Source organism: Amblyomma americanum, chromosome 2 (genome assembly GCF_052857255.1).
Source record: "Amblyomma americanum isolate KBUSLIRL-KWMA chromosome 2, ASM5285725v1, whole genome shotgun sequence".
NCBI classification, from domain to species: Eukaryota; Metazoa; Arthropoda; class Arachnida; order Ixodida; family Ixodidae; genus Amblyomma; species Amblyomma americanum.
The window spans coordinates 63,238,792-63,255,340 of NC_135498.1; positions in this window are offsets into that span (position 1 = coordinate 63,238,792).

A 16,549-nucleotide genomic window follows, 5' to 3' on the forward strand; every position below is an offset into this window, starting at 1 on the left:
TCTCCCGCACAGGAGATTGAGCTGTGCTGCCGCTAAATTAGAGTGGGACGTGTAATCATTGCACGTTGTTTGAAGCCACGCGCACTTAAACCAGCACGAAGTGCTATGTGATGGCTATACCTTATAAGCACGCCGTCACTCATTCTCTCAAACCGTGGCCTATGAGATGCGTTATTTGGAGCAACACTGCGTCTATCATTGGATCATCTTAAATTAGCCGAGAACGACGAATCATCCACTTTCCTGCCTCCTCTCTTTCTCCTGTGCTTGCCAATGCTATCCAGATAGTCAAGGACAGGACATTTCTTCCTCTTCACGCGACCGACGTCACAGGGGTAGTCGGTGCCTCCGTTGCAACTCAAGCGGGAGTTGAAGTGGCAAACGATTATTTCTGCAAGTGGTTATTAACACCAACCGGTTGTTTCATCCTGACATGTGACAAAACTGAGGTTGTTGCTCTCATTTATATTTTTCGCAACCAAAATGCAGTAATGTTTATTTTCGCGCATGATGCGGTGCAAGAACGCCGTCGCCGGTTTGTTCAGACGTTCATAACTTTGGTTGAAGATAAAAATGTTCTTTGGCACATTTGATTTTCGTCCTGTGAATAACATGAAGCTGCTAAATGATAACAAAGGATCTCAAGCCACTTTATTGCTCCTATCATTCGACTTATTCAAATGATTTCAAAGTGAAAACATTCTTGGTCTTGGCGGTGAAAGCTGCAGGGGGACGCGAAAAATGAACAAACAGTATAGGATGCACAGTGCGCTGGCTTACAAATCACTGTTTATTATAGATCACTCGGCAAGTACATGCGAATGTATTTTTAACCAAAAAAAAGAAAAACTATAGAATCATAGCCACCATGTACCATGGACCATAGAAACCATGGCCATGAAGTTTACATACCTATTGGCAATGGTGCCACATCATCAACAAGAAAAATGTAAGTAGAAGTCAAAAGCAGCATTATCTCACGAAGCAGTGAAATAACAAATTCGTTTTCTGGACACAGGAGCACATAAAGAGTCCAGTCAGTAGGCCCTGTAGCATTTAAATTGCTTTATTACAATAATGTAAAGCACCTGTGTTCTTACTAAACAGGTCCGGTAAATATTTGCCCTGCTTGTGCAATGGAACCGCATACTTCCCTGTCTGAGTCGTATGTGCTGTCTTAAAGTTGTGTCGTACCAACCCATCCAACCATCTGCGCTCCCGAACTCTACCTATCAGAGCCCCTTACTGGAAAATAATAACTTAGGAATCGGTTCATGCTTGTCAACACCACAAGAAAGAAAAATGGCACATTTCTGGTAGAATTAACAACGTACTGCCAATTTCTTATTCCATCTGAATTTACACTTTTTCCCGAGAGAAGTTCACATCAAAGCCTGAGCAACTCACTTGATGCCTGATAAGTGGAAGTGCTTTTAGAAAGCGGGTAGAAGATTTTTTCGGGACCAACATGGAAACGACAGAGACTACTCAACTATAGCGATGAGCCCTGCTTCACGGACAGCAAAAAATCATATATATCACCAACAAATAGCGTTTTTGTTATTGGTACAAGGCGTGTAATTAGACAAGCACATTGCGAAAGATGTGCAAGACCCAAGCGGTCAAAAATATCAAAAAGCAGCACCCACTATTGTGATTGCAAACAACTCGCTGCTTAACATAAGCATAGTCACTATGAATTATTTATTGCAGCGACGAGCTTTATTCAAATTTTTCTCCCATAGGGAAGCGAACAAATATTCACGAGCTTCGGATATCCCAATGCAACACTCCGCACAAAGCAGAGCGAACGGTCGTGTATGTCTCTCTTTTGTTCCTGTATTTCATGCAGTTTTCTTTGTGAACCATGAACCAACTAGCCCAAACTAGAGCCCAAATACGGCTGACGCCGTTGAATCTCATCGCATGGTTGAAAAATCATAGGGTTGTTTCGAAGGCGAAAGCACTACGCACATTCTACATTAAAGGAGAATGCACGTAACACTGTTCACACCTCGGCAGTCAGCCGATGCACTTTCTTTCGAGCATTGCTGTGAGTTACACAGCCGATGCCAGTGGAGGCCGGCGGGCTGACGCCTGTGCAGGCAGGCTGCTTTTCCTTCACCGTCAGGTTTTTATAATAGCTCGGATAATTGTTGCCTAGAACATGTAGTGCTTATATATTCACTGAACAAGAAGTAATACACCGGGCACATATTCCATTTCATTTCTTCGCTTTCATAAGCAAAGCACTCACACACACACACACGAAACAGCTGGTTTTCCAGCACTTGAAATAGACCTAACCCCTGATCGCTTCGTCGCTTGCTGTGAGCAAGTGCACGCCAAAATTTCCAAACAGATGGCAACTAAATCTACACTCGAAACTCATTCTTCGATGACAACATGCATAGTTTCGCGGAAAGCGCTTTCCGGCATAAAAAAAGCACTGAAAAATAAGGAAAACAGTTGGTCAGAATCTAGAGTTTCTTGAGAAATCCGGCTTCTCTTAAAACGTTAAAAACGCAAGACATGTCTAGAACAGCGTTACCTCCTTAAAGCACTGTGGTATCGAAAGGAATGCATTCGTTATAAAACTTTTCTCTTTTTTCCTTAATTTTTCCAGTTTCGCACAAGAGAATAAAATGGAATGAACCATCAGTTCATTGCCGCATTCTTCACACGCAAGTTTATCTTGTTTTGTTTGCAGAAAGTTGTGCGTAAGGTGTGTGTGGCCTATTTGTAAACGGCAGAGTATCATTTCCTTGAAACGTTCCTGGTGCACACATGACTTCCATTCACCCAAAACCGGCTTTATCCAGTGTAGTTTAATATATAATTCGTTGTTCCAAGCCAACTGCTATTTTTTCCTAATTTCTGTTGTACTAAGTTCATGCAATCCTTAAAGTGCATATTTACTTTTTATTTCCTTGCCACGAGCATGAGAAGCACACAAATGTGCATCCCGTTCCCTTTTATTCCGACATGACTTGGGACCCAGCAGAGTTTTATGATTTATCTTCGAGCTGTGGCTGTTACTATGTTTGTATGATGTCACGAAGTAGCGGTGTGATTGCGTTTCGAGAGTGAAGAGCAGTAAGTACACTTAAGAAGTCTGTGTAAAGAATACTCTTTGTGAGGTCCCGAGAGCCTACTCGCTTGCTCTCGGTCGCACCGAAAGACATCGTACTTTTTAAAATATTTGTATGTTCAGAACCTAGGTTATAGCTTCCTATAGGCATAAAGCCACAGCGGAAAGCGAGTGTAAAAGATCTCTCACTTCATTGTAGTTTTATTCTTAAGTCATCCACAGTTTCAACTAATTTGGAACGTCATGTTGGATAAGTTTTTTGGTTGGAGGTGGGGAAAGGGGAGGGGGGACGCATAAAACTTGTTCGTTTTGAGGGTCCTGTCACAGGGGTCTTTTCTTTTCTTTTTCGCTCAAGAGAGCTGTGCCACCACTGCAGCGGGGGAAATTTCTGCGTTGCCTCACTAGAGGCTCTAGACTGCCGCGCAGAACCCGCGGGTGCGCTGTTCAGAGGCCTCTCCCGACTGGGGGAAGCCTTGCGTGTGGCCGGCTGAGATGCCGGCGGGCCTTTTTTTACAAGTGGCAGTAGGGTGGTCTTCACTGCGTCTGCTGAGGGCGGGGATGGTCCTGCCTGATGCTTTGCCTGCGCAGTGGCCCGAGCCGGGTGCGGTGCTCCGACCTTGCGCACCACACCCGCGAAATATTTCTTTGGCGTGAATAGAAATGAATTGGTGAGTGCCAACCTTTTTCTGGCTTCTCTGAAAGTTAGGTTTTCGTTTGTTTTCGGGGTTTTGATATCTTTCTCGTTTTTCCATCTTGGTCAAGACCTGGAGTCACAAGGGTGGTCTCCTTCCAAGTTTGGCATAGGGGGACGCCACTGCGTCTCAGTTTTCAGTTGCGTACTCATTCGAGGCATATTTCGCGCATGTTGTGAAACCGCGACAGCTGTTTGACCAATGGCCATATCTTTGACACTCGAAGCATCTGCGGGGGTTCGGTATACAGGGACGGACTTGAATTTTCAGGTAACCTACTTCTATGGTTTCGGGCAGTCTGCTTGCATAGAATGAGAAGATCTGGTGCTCTGTAGGAATTTTTTGTCGTCTTTTCGGATTGTTACTCTTTGAACATTTACGACATACTGGTCAACAAGACCAGTCAACTTTTCATTTTAAGTGATGTGTAAAAAGTCAGCGTCACAAATCACGCCACGAACGATATTTAACGACCTTAGTGCAGTGATAGTGAGAGGGACTTCCCGAATTGACTAAATGTTTGAAAGCTTTACTTGCTGAGGATAGTAATCTAGTTAGAATAGCAGCTCGTGGCTGGCTACTTAGCTTACTTTGTACCTTAAGCCCAAGGCATCTGTCAAACATTTTGATACATAGAAAGGGGACAAGACTCCGGCTGGTCTTGTCTTCAGGATGCATTACATGATATTTAGCAAATGCATTTGTTTCGTTCTTTGCTGGAAATGTGCCGTGATTTCGGTCCACCTCCTTTTACCGAGGCAATCAGTTTTTGAAGAGTTGGATGCCATAAAATGGATCTGTTGTCCGGCCACGGTTCCAACCGCCCAGCATGGAGCCCAACAAGGAGACGAGACAAGAACTTAGAAGAAAGCTCTGCTCACGCGAGTTGTGCACTAACTATAACAAAATATGGCGAAATGCAGGGTGGTTGGTTCGTCATTCAAGGTTAATCCAAGCCCCAGGAAAGAAGGAAAAACAAACAAGGAAGGAGCAGACAGGAAAGTTGTGAGAAAGTTGATAGGAAAGTTAAAGGTAGAGGGGGGAAAGGAAAAGGTGACTGCCAATTACCTCCTGTCGGGTCAGGCCGGAGGTGCCGTCCACAGGAAGCTGAGACCGAAGTGTTGTGTTGCCTTCGACGAGGGGCCTTAAAGGTCCAAACGCTCGGCATCGGCTCAACCACCAGGCTGCCCTTTTACCCGGACACGCCGCTGCCACGCACCACGGCAAAGAGCGGCTAATTACACGTAAATATTTACGTGCCATTCCGGGCAAGCTAGGTGAGTAACCGCCGGAAAGACGCTAGCGTCCCTGGCGTCACATTGTTTTCAAACAGGGAGAGGTTCATTGGAGGATGTGAGAGCGAGCCGGGTTTTCTGGATCAACGAATCGAAGAGCACAGAAACCCTAAACTACGCGTCCTAAGGGGGCTCTACAATGACACAAACGCAGAATGGAAGAGAGACTACCATATCAACTACGATTGAAATAAGCTCGTTACCTCAGTAAAAGGAACGAAACAAATGGTTCAGATGCGGCGACATGGTATTCGTAGGAAACCTTCGGTCCATGTCACGCACGGCAGGGCGAAGCAGCAGGAGCGTTCCCCAACGCTAAGCGACAGCAATCTAGATTTGCCTTGTCGAGCAGCTGGCGAGAGCAGGAAAATGAAGTGTTCTGTTACATTTGTGTCTACTGCTTGCTGTGCAGTGATATATTCACGACGATCTGGAAGACTAGGGCGCAGAGAAACCTTCACCAATGGTCGACGTTTCGCTTGAAGGCAACATTAACTGCTTGGTCAGCATCATGGGCAACGACACAAAACGCAAGCAGGCTGAAACAAGTGCACGTAGGTTTATTACTGATAAAGCTCGGTCTATATAGCAGTTAAAACACGGCGAACCAATGAATTATTCCTGCAGTGGACTAGGTATACAGACTTCAAACTCTGTACACCTAGAATACAACAATCTGCTTCGCGGGCCTTGCCGTACCATTTGCGGTACATTATCTTTTGAACCTATTTTCATGGCACCCTTATTTGATTCCCAACTTTTATTCAGAAAAATCACTTCAACGGCGAAGCTATGTTTATCTCTAGTAGTGATTTTTTACAGCGGCGCAAAAATAATTTTTTTCAGCCACATTTATTACCCTCAAGTACTCTAAGTGCTCGGGCATCGGAATATTTAAAGAACTCATGAGTTGTAAGAAACATTCTCTCTTAGCATAGAGGTCAGTTTTCACAAAACCCGTTTGAATTAATGCGGCCACATCCGGTCATATTGTGTTAAGACGTCAAAGCATTCATGTGCGGTTTAGTCACCTTTATGGGGATGACGATGATGCGTAAAAATCAAAGACCTAGATAAGATAATTTCTGCTCCTTTTCTGTCAATTTAGACGATCGCTGACGAAGGTATTGTCCATTACACAAAGTGGACCAAAAGCCGACGGATACCTTGCCCAGTTGTTTTTTTTTTTATATAACGTTATTTATTGCCTCTTGGCATAAGGGAAGTTTTGAAGAAAAAGAAAAGAAAAGAGTGGGTGGGTGTTATACGAAGGAAATAAAGGTGGGCCGATCTAATGAAAGCGAGGAGGGAGCGGTGATGTGGCTTTGCGTCACAGTAATATATGAAGAAGGATTGTCCGGCTGGAGACCCGCTGCAGCCAAGTGGCGAATTCTGGTTGGCTTCAGCGCCGCGCAGACCCACAACAAGTGGTGAATGTACCTTACAATATTCCAATATTTTGTCCAAGAATTCTGGGCATGCTTTATTCTGGGCAGCGCCACACATCCGACTATCCGATGGTGCGGCTATCGGACGAACTAGACCACCATATCTCCCGAGACTGCACTCGCGACGAACAGCAAGTTTTCGGCCTAGGCACGCGCAGAGCGAACGCCAGGGGGAGTAATATTATCTTTTATCTTGTACTGCGATCGGTTTAAGGGCAGCATTTAATTAATTTGTCTACCACGCTCTATCGCATTTACTAAGAATCCTGTTTCCGAATATACAGTTTCTGGCTGCATTTTTTGTCAGCCGCCACTGGATAGCATAGAATGCGCGGCATTGTGCGTGCCTAATGTTGGCTTGCTTCATAATTGGCATTTGTGAAAATTTCGAGAATAAACGATACGATGGCTTTTTTTTCGCAGTGCATTTATCTCTTAACTCTGCTGCAGAGGTATTCTCTTTTTCTGTGGTTTTTGCCACCAAAATAGAGAAAATTCTACTCGCAGCCTGCATTGTATAGCTATAAAACAACTATGAAGCACCTCATAAATTCACTCATACAATCGGTTGTTATGAACACGTCACAAAAATAATAGACTTCTAAACGCAGCAGAAAACACACAATTTTGTGACAGTTGGCAGTCCTTTCCGACGACATTTTCATGCTCGTGCCCTCGTGCGCCCCGCACGCCCCTGCGTATTTCTATTGGTATGGTTTCAGAGGCTATTTAGATGACTATAGTTTATCGGCTATAAGGTTATTATTTACATGGTTAGATGGCTATTGGTCGAATTTTTCCAGACGTCACGCAGCCACCATGGGCGCGACTAATCAGCAGCGTCACTCCGGCGAATCAAGACAATCCCCCCCCCCCCCCCCAGCCAAAAAAAATGATTTTTTTTTTTAGGAAAGCAAATAACGCAGTAACTTTCTCACTTATCGCAGTGCACACCCAGTAGGCATCGTCAGGGAAGAGATAAAGGAAGGAATGAGAAAACAAAGAAAAAAGAGGCACAAAAGTCGAGGTCTCCGGACTAATTTCGACCACCTGGAGATTTTTAACGTGCACTGACATCGCACAGCACACGGGCGCCTATTGCGTTTCGCCTCCATTGAAACGCGGCCGCCGTGGTCGGGTTCGAACCTGGGTACTCCGGCTCAGTAGACGAGCGCCTTAAACAAATGTCACCGCGGCGAGTCAATATCCCCCCGCATCCCTGGGAATTCCTGCACGCGTCGGCTGCGAGGCCAGCGGCGAAGCGTCGACCATTGGGCGTACAAATAGAAGGTAGAGAGGAAAAAATTGAGAACACTGAGCAAAAGAAGGGCTATTCATTGAAGCAAAAAAAAAACACGCTATGGGAAGAGAAACGACAACAGTGCAATTTTAAAATGCGTGCAATATTATCTCATACACTTGTGTAAATAATTGTTTAATGACAGCTTTTGAATAATCGAAAGGGTCAAACAATTCCTGGTTTAACTTGTATAATAATACTGGGAGAGTATTATAGATAGACTTTTCGATATAATATCTTCTATGTGTCGGCACTAACGACATGTCTTTAAGCAAAGTTTGGGGAATATGGGTATTTTTGACAAGTTCTGCCAAATAACCAATATAACTTTTATGATTCCGTGAAGAACATTTGTAGCTGATTAAGTGTCTGTAATTGTATAAATCAAAGACTGACAAATTTTCGTATCTTAAAAAGAGGTGATGTGTGGGGAAAAGGTAAGGTGTGCCAGCAGTGCATCTTACAGCTCTTTTCTGAAGAAGGTGCAACTTGAGAAACTTTTTGTAGTTTTCGTAATTTTTGTTTGTTTCAAGACCCTTTACTTGGGCTGGTACACCTTTTATCCTCGCCACTCGCGCCTTAGCTCTCGTGTCCCCAAACAGTTGCCCCTTCACCCTTTTTTGTAGGAGTGGTGGCAGGTGACGCAAACTTATCGTTGCCTGTAGCGTGCAGCAGTCAGTGACCAAAGAACTAGGAGTATCTACGCACTGCAGCAACCATTAAGCACTGATTTCTGCAGCATTTCATCAGGCATAACAGCACCCTGTTATTAATATTGTAGCGTGGCAGTGACGCAAGGTCAGGGTCGTGAAAGAAGGCGACGACACCGAGGTGTGAAGCTCACTCACAGACCGAACGCTTGTCCTGGACCGTTGTTGGGTGTCGCAAGTGACCTAAATTCAGTTCAGTCACAAGCCCCTCTTACAATATCTATACCGATTACCCACCGTGGTGGCTGAGTGGTCAAGGCGCTCGTCTACTGAGCCGAAGTAGTCGGGTTCATGGCCGACCACGGTGGCACCGTTTCGATGGAGGCGATGCGCAAAAGGCGCCCGTGTTCTGTGCGATGTCAGTGCACGTTAAAGATGTCCAGGTGGTCGTCATTATTCCGTAGACCTCCACTACGGCACCTCTTTCTTCCTTTGTTCTCTCAGTCCCCCCTTTATTCCTTCTCTACGGCGTGGTTCGGGGGTCGACCGAGATGTGTCACACAGTTTCTGCGCCATTTCCTTTACTCAAAAATCAACTATCAATTTTCAATACCGCTCATGCTTCGCATTTTTCGCAGAACATCCTATGCAACCTGGTCAACCTGAAAAGGACGCGAAATCCACAGGCCGTGTTTTCTGGTCCCACCGGCGGCATGTCTCCACCTGTCATGCCGCCGGCGGGATCAGAAAACACGACCTTCGCATTTCGTGTCCTGTTCTGGCTGACTCGATGCACAAGTTGTTCTGTGAAAAATGCGGAGCATGATCGGTATAGCTTACTACACGACTTTCTCGGTGGTCTCCGGTACTGAGAGCCGGCTGGGAGGCACGCCATTCTAAATGCTGCGCCGAGAGCATGAGCCCCATCATGACGGGAATAAAGTTCGTTCGTCCGTGCATCCGTCCGTGCGTCCGTCCGTCCGCTCGTTCGTTCGTTAATTCGTCCGTCCGTCCGTCCGTCCGTCCGTCCGTCCGTCCGTCCGTCCGTCCGTCCGTCCGTCCGTCCGTCCGTCCGTCCGTTCGTTCGTTCCTTCGTTCATTTACTGGTGGCATGTGAGTGCTTTTCATCTGCTTTTAATCCGTTATGTTCACACAATTCCCTTGTAATTCACCCTCTAATGAACACCACAAATAAAAACAAATGAACTATGCTCCTTGGTTGCTTTGACTGTTGTCTTCGGTCATGTATGTAATAAAAAGCCCATCATTTCCCTTCCCTTGTGTGCTCAATAGCTAAAGAGCGCCTCGATCCTGTCTTGATGCCATGGGTAACATAAAAGAGGGTCCTTGCCCAGCTTCCGCCCTCGCCGTTCCATCAAATTTCACGTCACAGTTGTAGTAATAGAGGATGTACTACTTCCGCTGCTATGGATGAGTGTGGGGCTGGTGAACACTCTCAAGGTGAGGGGACACTACGCATCAATATTCGCAAAACCCAAGTGTAACTCTCTTGTTAGAGCCCCGGATGCGAATTTCGAAAGTCGTGGGTTCGGATCCAACCGAATCGCATGTGATTATTTTTCGAATTTATGACAATTTACCTTTAATTAATTACTCTACTTATCGTCAATTGATGAACACCACAAATGAACATCCCCTATGCTTCTTAGTCTCGGTGACTGTTGGCTTCCATCATGAAGCGACTTCAACATTATTCATGCGATCATTGCGCATATGCCCTACAGCGGTCTCCTGCATACATCTAACGCGATGGTAATTTACTACATGGTCCTTTATTTTTTTAGGGCGAAATCTCTACTTCAGTATTGAAGCTAGAAAAGTCGTTTTGTCGCAGAAGCTTTGACCTGTACTTTGAATAAATATATGAATAATTGTTGTAGCGACTGGGATTCGAACCCGCAGCGGCGCGAACAGACCAGCTTGGCTGGCCACTGCACGAGAGCACCATGCTATCGCCGGAGCCGATCAGGCCTCGTGTTGAACTGCAACACGCTTTCGCGCTATGCTTTGCACATCGCCTTCAACTTCCATCTGCAGCTTGAACAGATCAGATCACCTTAACCTCGATCAGAGCTTAACCTGAGCCTAGTATCGTCGCCAGATATGCTGACGATGCAGCAATGCAAAATGATGAGCCAATCTGGCTAAACACACGGTTTCGGAAGTTTAATCGGTTTAACTACAATAAACTCTTCAATTTTTTCCTATATGTTCTAGGTTCGCTGCTTAAAGATGGTATATTAGTAGCGTAGCGACCCGCTCGGTTGCAGCAGTGCGCGTGGTGCTAAACAGGACGAAGTGTTCCCTGCACGCGCTAGAGAGAACGCTCGTGACCTTGGCCAGGGCCGGACATTGAGCCATAGGCCATCATCATCATTATGACTGCCGCCTCCGCTCCGCTGCTGTCTTCTCTTCGGCAGGCCTCAATAGATGTGGCCACGGTCGTTTTCCTGGGCGACCTCCACATGTGGTGACCCGTCGAGCCGCACCTTCTCCCTCAGCTGCGTTCCTGGATGACTTACTGGCAGAACGCAGCATTCGACCCGCCGCTTCCGGCGTTCCGGCCTCAAGGCGTCGGCGGGTAGTTCGCTCAATTCGAGGCGGCACTGTAGCTGAACGGCATCACCATCCAGCCGTTCAAACACGCCGTCCTCTGCAATATCCTCCCGCCCGACCTGCTGCGCCGACTCGCCTGCCCTGCCTTGTGCTGCCGGCCGTACGACGAGCTGCGCGCTGCCATTCTAGCGGATTTCAGCGTCTCGCTTTCCCGCTGCCGCTTTACGACGCTGCAGACACGCTGTCGCTGCCGCCAGCAGCTGGCGCAGCACCAGCCTAGCTCACGCCCACGCCGCCTTCGTCCAGCACTGCCCGCCTCGGCAGCCCCTGGAGGCTAGCTACCCGCCACTCACGCTCAGCGTCTCTGGCCCCGCCGAGCATCGTCACGACTCACAAGGTAAGCTCACCATCCGCGTTTCCGCAAGTCCCACTCCCAAACCTGCCTTCTCCGCTTCTTTGGACGCACCCTATTGCAGCAGTGCCCATCCAGAGATTCATTTGACCCAGTCCCCATCACCTCGCCCACCACTGCCGTTCTCGCCAAAGCCTCCTGACATTAAGGACGGCTCTGTGCCCGTCTGCGAGTCACGTTTTTCGGCACCTCCGTCTGGCTCGCCACAACACCCCTCTGCAGCGCTGTCGCAGCCGCCACCGGCTGATTCTCTTGAGCTCTCGGCCAAGCCCCGGCCTGCTAGCCACAGCCACAGCCCCTTCAAAGGTCCCCAACGCACCAAACATCCCATGAAGCAGGATGAGAAGGCCAAACCGGTGACAGCGGCACAAAGCATGGTGATAATCACCCGCCTTATTTTGCTTAACAACGACGCTGCCTGTGCCTGTCCTCTCGCCGCCCCTTGGCATCCCGACGGCCCCGGCTTTCCTTTCGCCCCCAGCCCTCCCGGCAGGCTCGGCTCTCCCTGCGCCCCCGGCCCTTCCTTCGGCCTCGGCTCTCCCGGCGCCGCCAGCCCTAGGTGCCGGCGTCTCCTGCCCTCCAGGTGTCCTCGGCCCTCCCGGCAGCCTCGGCACACCCAGCGCCCCCCGCCATCCTGGCGGTCTTGGCTCTCCTGGCGCTCACGGCCCTCCCGGCAGCTTCGCCACTCCAAGCGCCTCCGATCGCCTCTACCTCGCCGGCGTCCTCCTTACGTGCACGCCTCGGCACCAGTTGCAAGGGCGCCACTCGTGCAGCCGCCCTTCACGTGCAAGCCAATCGCTACAAGGATGGCTGTGAGCGTGTCCCAGTAGTCTCATGCAGTTCACCGCAGCCACTCCCCTGCCTGGACTCTCGCTGCGCCTGCCGTAGCCGCCCCTCGGGTTATACCGGGCAGCTGGCCCGTCATCAGTTGCGCTAATCTCTTGACCCGCAACACACCTAGGTCTCTCTGCTGCACCACCACTCATGCGCCGGCCATCAGCTGCTGCCCCTGAATCACCGGCACTGGGTGCACTTCACACGCTGACTCGGCTGACCCATCTTCTTCACTTGCCCCTCCGCGTCTCTCGACGCCCTCCGAAAGATCGGGCTCAACGCCACAGCGATAGTCGCCCGCCTGAGCCTCGCCTTCGGACCCCGGCCGGCCGGCCGGCCTGCATGACTCTTGACTCATACCGACTGATCGTCTAGTCTAGGGGGGGGGGGGGGGGGGGGGAGCCCTGTAGCGACCCGCGCGGCTAGCAGTGCGCGTGATGCCGAAAAGGACGAAGTGTTCCCAGCACGCGCTAAGGAGAACGCTCGGAACCTTGGCTAGGGCCGGACGCTGCCGCCGCCGCTCCGCTGCTCTCTCCTCGTCTACAGGCCTCAATAAACGTGGCCGCGGTCGCCTTCCTGGGCGACCTCCACAGTAGCATGGGCGAAGTTATGGAGCTTTAAAAGAATCGTGATGTATTTGTGGCCGTTTTTCGTTGCACACACATCAGCTGCAGAGAGGATCTGAACTGAAGGTTAAACCAAGCTGCGTTTTGTGAAAGATGTACAATTGTTAGTTAAAAATGGTTTCAGAGCCTTGTTTGCTACGCACTTGGACTGAAATTAGTGGGGCCTAGCGTCTCGGTTTGTCTTCTTTTCTTAATGCGCTCTTTCACATTCATTTCCTTCCAGTGAAATTTATTAGCAGGATATATGAAGCTCCCCGTAGGAGACCAGTCCCTATCCTGCTAGAAATCTAGCGGAAATGAAAACGTCACGACATTAAGTACCAATGGCAGGTGACGACTGCAAATTACTACATGTTGTACGGAGTGTCCGAGGTGATCCACAAGTCCACGGACACAAACGCTAGCACACGTCTCTCGAAAAGAATATCTGGCGTAATACACAAACCTATCACGCGCTCATCGCGCGTTTCTTAGACGATACACTTCTTCTAGCATACACTGGTATGTTCCGCCATTTGATTTATGAGCGTCAACACAGCACATGTCCCTCTGCAAAGAATGCGCAGCTTGAGCTACGAGCGACGCCACTTGCGTAAAAAGCGAATGCCCTCCCAGCCAGCGCACGTGGGCCACCTGCTGCGCCAGCTTTGGCGACACAGTGTGATAACGAAGGCGGAGACAAGAAGTGGTGCCTAGTCACGTGGGCACGCACTCCGAAAGCGATAATTTAATGGCGCTTTCGAGCCCCAATTTAGGACGTTTTAGTTACGACAAATATACCGGAATCAGGGACGCGCTTCTCCGTGATTGAAGCTAGATCGGGAACAAATGAAGGCACATCACCTTTTTCAGGTTCTTTTTGTTTTCATCAAAAAAATTAAAAATGAGTTTGCAGCTTCGGCATCACAAATGAATATACGCGGAAAGCAGCACTCTTTCAGGGCGTCTTTTTAATTTATCAGATATCGCCATGTGTTGTACACATATCGAAGCAATGAACGAAGTGACAAACGACGAGATAGCGGAGAGTGCGGGCGCTCAGTACACAGCCACCGTAGCCATACGAACTACGAGTCAGCCGTAGTGGCATCAGCCCCATGCTACGCAAGGTTACACTATATATACAGATTCGCATTCGACGCCGTGTTGACGATCCTAAATCTCGTGACTACAATTGTCTCATTAGCAGAGTTCAGAGCATATATGCTCGTCCCGCCCACACGTTTCAAAGACGGGAGTCTGGGCTTACATTAAAAACAATTGAAATGCACGAAATCGAAAAAATCGAATTGAAGGTCATTGGCTCTGCTTTTGGGACAAGGTACGGAACCTTCGGCGCCTCGACGTGGAGTGAAGATTTCCTCTACACCTTTGCCTGCGCCATCACCTCCAACGGCGGCGTCTTCTAGATGTCTTCCTCGCTCGGCGTACCAACGGCCCTCATGCTTCCCAGGCTTCTTTACCTGAGTTTCCCCTTAAACAGGCTCACTATCGCATGTAATCAATGTGACACCATATGATATGGCGACAATTCAGCAACCGGCCTCAATGCGACGCTTCGGTGGAACATTGTAGAAGAGCGTTCTTTTTACTGCACTGCTCATGCAGGAGAATAAGCGCTTCCCTTAGAGGCTATTGTAGACATTGCATTAGGGGGACGAAATTTTAAGGAAGTTAAGAGCGCAGGTTCGCGTATTGGGTGTCTATCCATGCACCTACCGGTAAAAAAGTCAGCTCCCTCCTAACAGCTGCTATCGCACCCACCCACTCACCCCCCCCCCCCCCCCGCCCCCGGAAATTTTCCTGACAGTACTCGGCGAAGCAACCCATCCGCCTCAGTCATTTCGCAAGATTACATAGGCTTAACGATGAGGAAATCTATAGAAGGTCAAACGGAGCGATCCTGCTTAGATGCGACAGAAGGGGCATTTTGCCTTCAACTTCACTCTTGTCTCTTTCCCGTTGGGCTTTCAAATTTATTTTACCCCACTTTTTGGTTCCGCTGCTACGTACGATTCTTCTGGGCGGACGATTCCGGAGGACAGCTGTGCGTGGGGGCCTTGAGCAGAGTGGAAACTGGTTGGTGATCAATTAGGCATAAAATTAACTGGCTTCAAAAAGTACCACTGCTCTTTGTTTTGTCTGCCGTGTTTTGTCCACCAGTTTTCGTGACCGGGCAAGTCGAAAGCAAGAAACACGCGCGCGAAGCCTAGGCCAAAATTTATGACCCATGAAAATACCCTTCTTCTCATTAAATAACTGCAACAAATAAAAAGAACACCAATTCAGGAGAACGCAGCGAGCTATTGAAAGTAAAATGATTGTTATAAGGTTAAGAAATAGAACGAGAGCCGAGTAGATCATGAAAAAAAAACTCCAGTTTGTCGTAGTAGTAGTATATAATTTTCCGACGGATATAGGATGGGCTTGAGCCCAACCGCCTAGACGACGACCTGGGATCCGTGGACCCGGGTGGCGTGTTCGACTATTCGGATGGTTCTAAGCTGAGTCTCAGAGTCCAAGCTGCGCATTCCAGTTAGTGATATCCTAGCCGAAGTGAAGAAGACGAAATCGGCACGGTCAGGACCGGTGATGCTAGTGATATGTTGGTCCATAATAGTAATAAACTGGATTCTATGAAAAGGCGAACGTAGCACGTGACGATAGGCAGGTGGACAGAGGAGATAATGAAGTTTGCGGCGAGAAGGTGGCCGCAGCCGGCACAGGACAGGATTAATGGGAGTGATATGGAAGACACCTGTTTCCTTCAGTGCGCGTAGTCAGGATTATTATGATGGTGATGATGATGATGAATCAGTACTTATAGCCCGACATGTGTATTTAATCGATATTCTTTAAGGTGCTTGCGGATATTGCCAAAAAGATAACAGGTTGCTAATTGCTTCATCAATGTCATTGGTGTGGAAAAGGAATGTTCACGGCGGCATTTTTTCCAGAGGTCGTTTGCATTTTCTCTGTCCGCCTAGGCGATATCTTTTCTCTCAGTGAAAAATTATCACGGCCACCAAAACCAAGAACATCGATTTAACAGAACGACCTTTTTGTACTTCTTTTATGACGCGAAAGGTTCCGTTGACATTTGTGAACGAAACTTAAAGCATCAGAATACAATAGTAGAAGAGCAAACCAATAAAGTTCACTTGTGTTTGCAAGGAACGATGTAAATCATTGACTGCCCAGCGCGCTCCCCGCTACTTCGTTTCAACATATCAGATCTGGGAACCAACTCGCCGGACTCAAAAGCAAACAGCATGTCAAAGAGTGTGATGGATGTGAAATACGCAAGGCACGATTGTGTTTAAACGTCCTAGCGACAGGGCCGATGCGCACTTTAACTTTTGTGAGGGAAGCAAAGCAAGAAATGCCATCTTTAACACTTCGGAAGCGCTTTCATTCGTATCCTGGCGGCGGGCCTCTTCATGCGTTGTTGGAGCACACTTTCTGGCAGAGCTTTCGAAGTTTTCCTTGCTTCAAAAAAGTTTACGTGGGCTGGCACACCTTTTGTCCTCGCCACTCGCGCCCTAGCCCTCGTGTCCCCAATTACTTGCCCCTTCATCCTTTTCTGTAGGAGGTGTTCGCGGCATACGCAGACTTCTCGTCGCC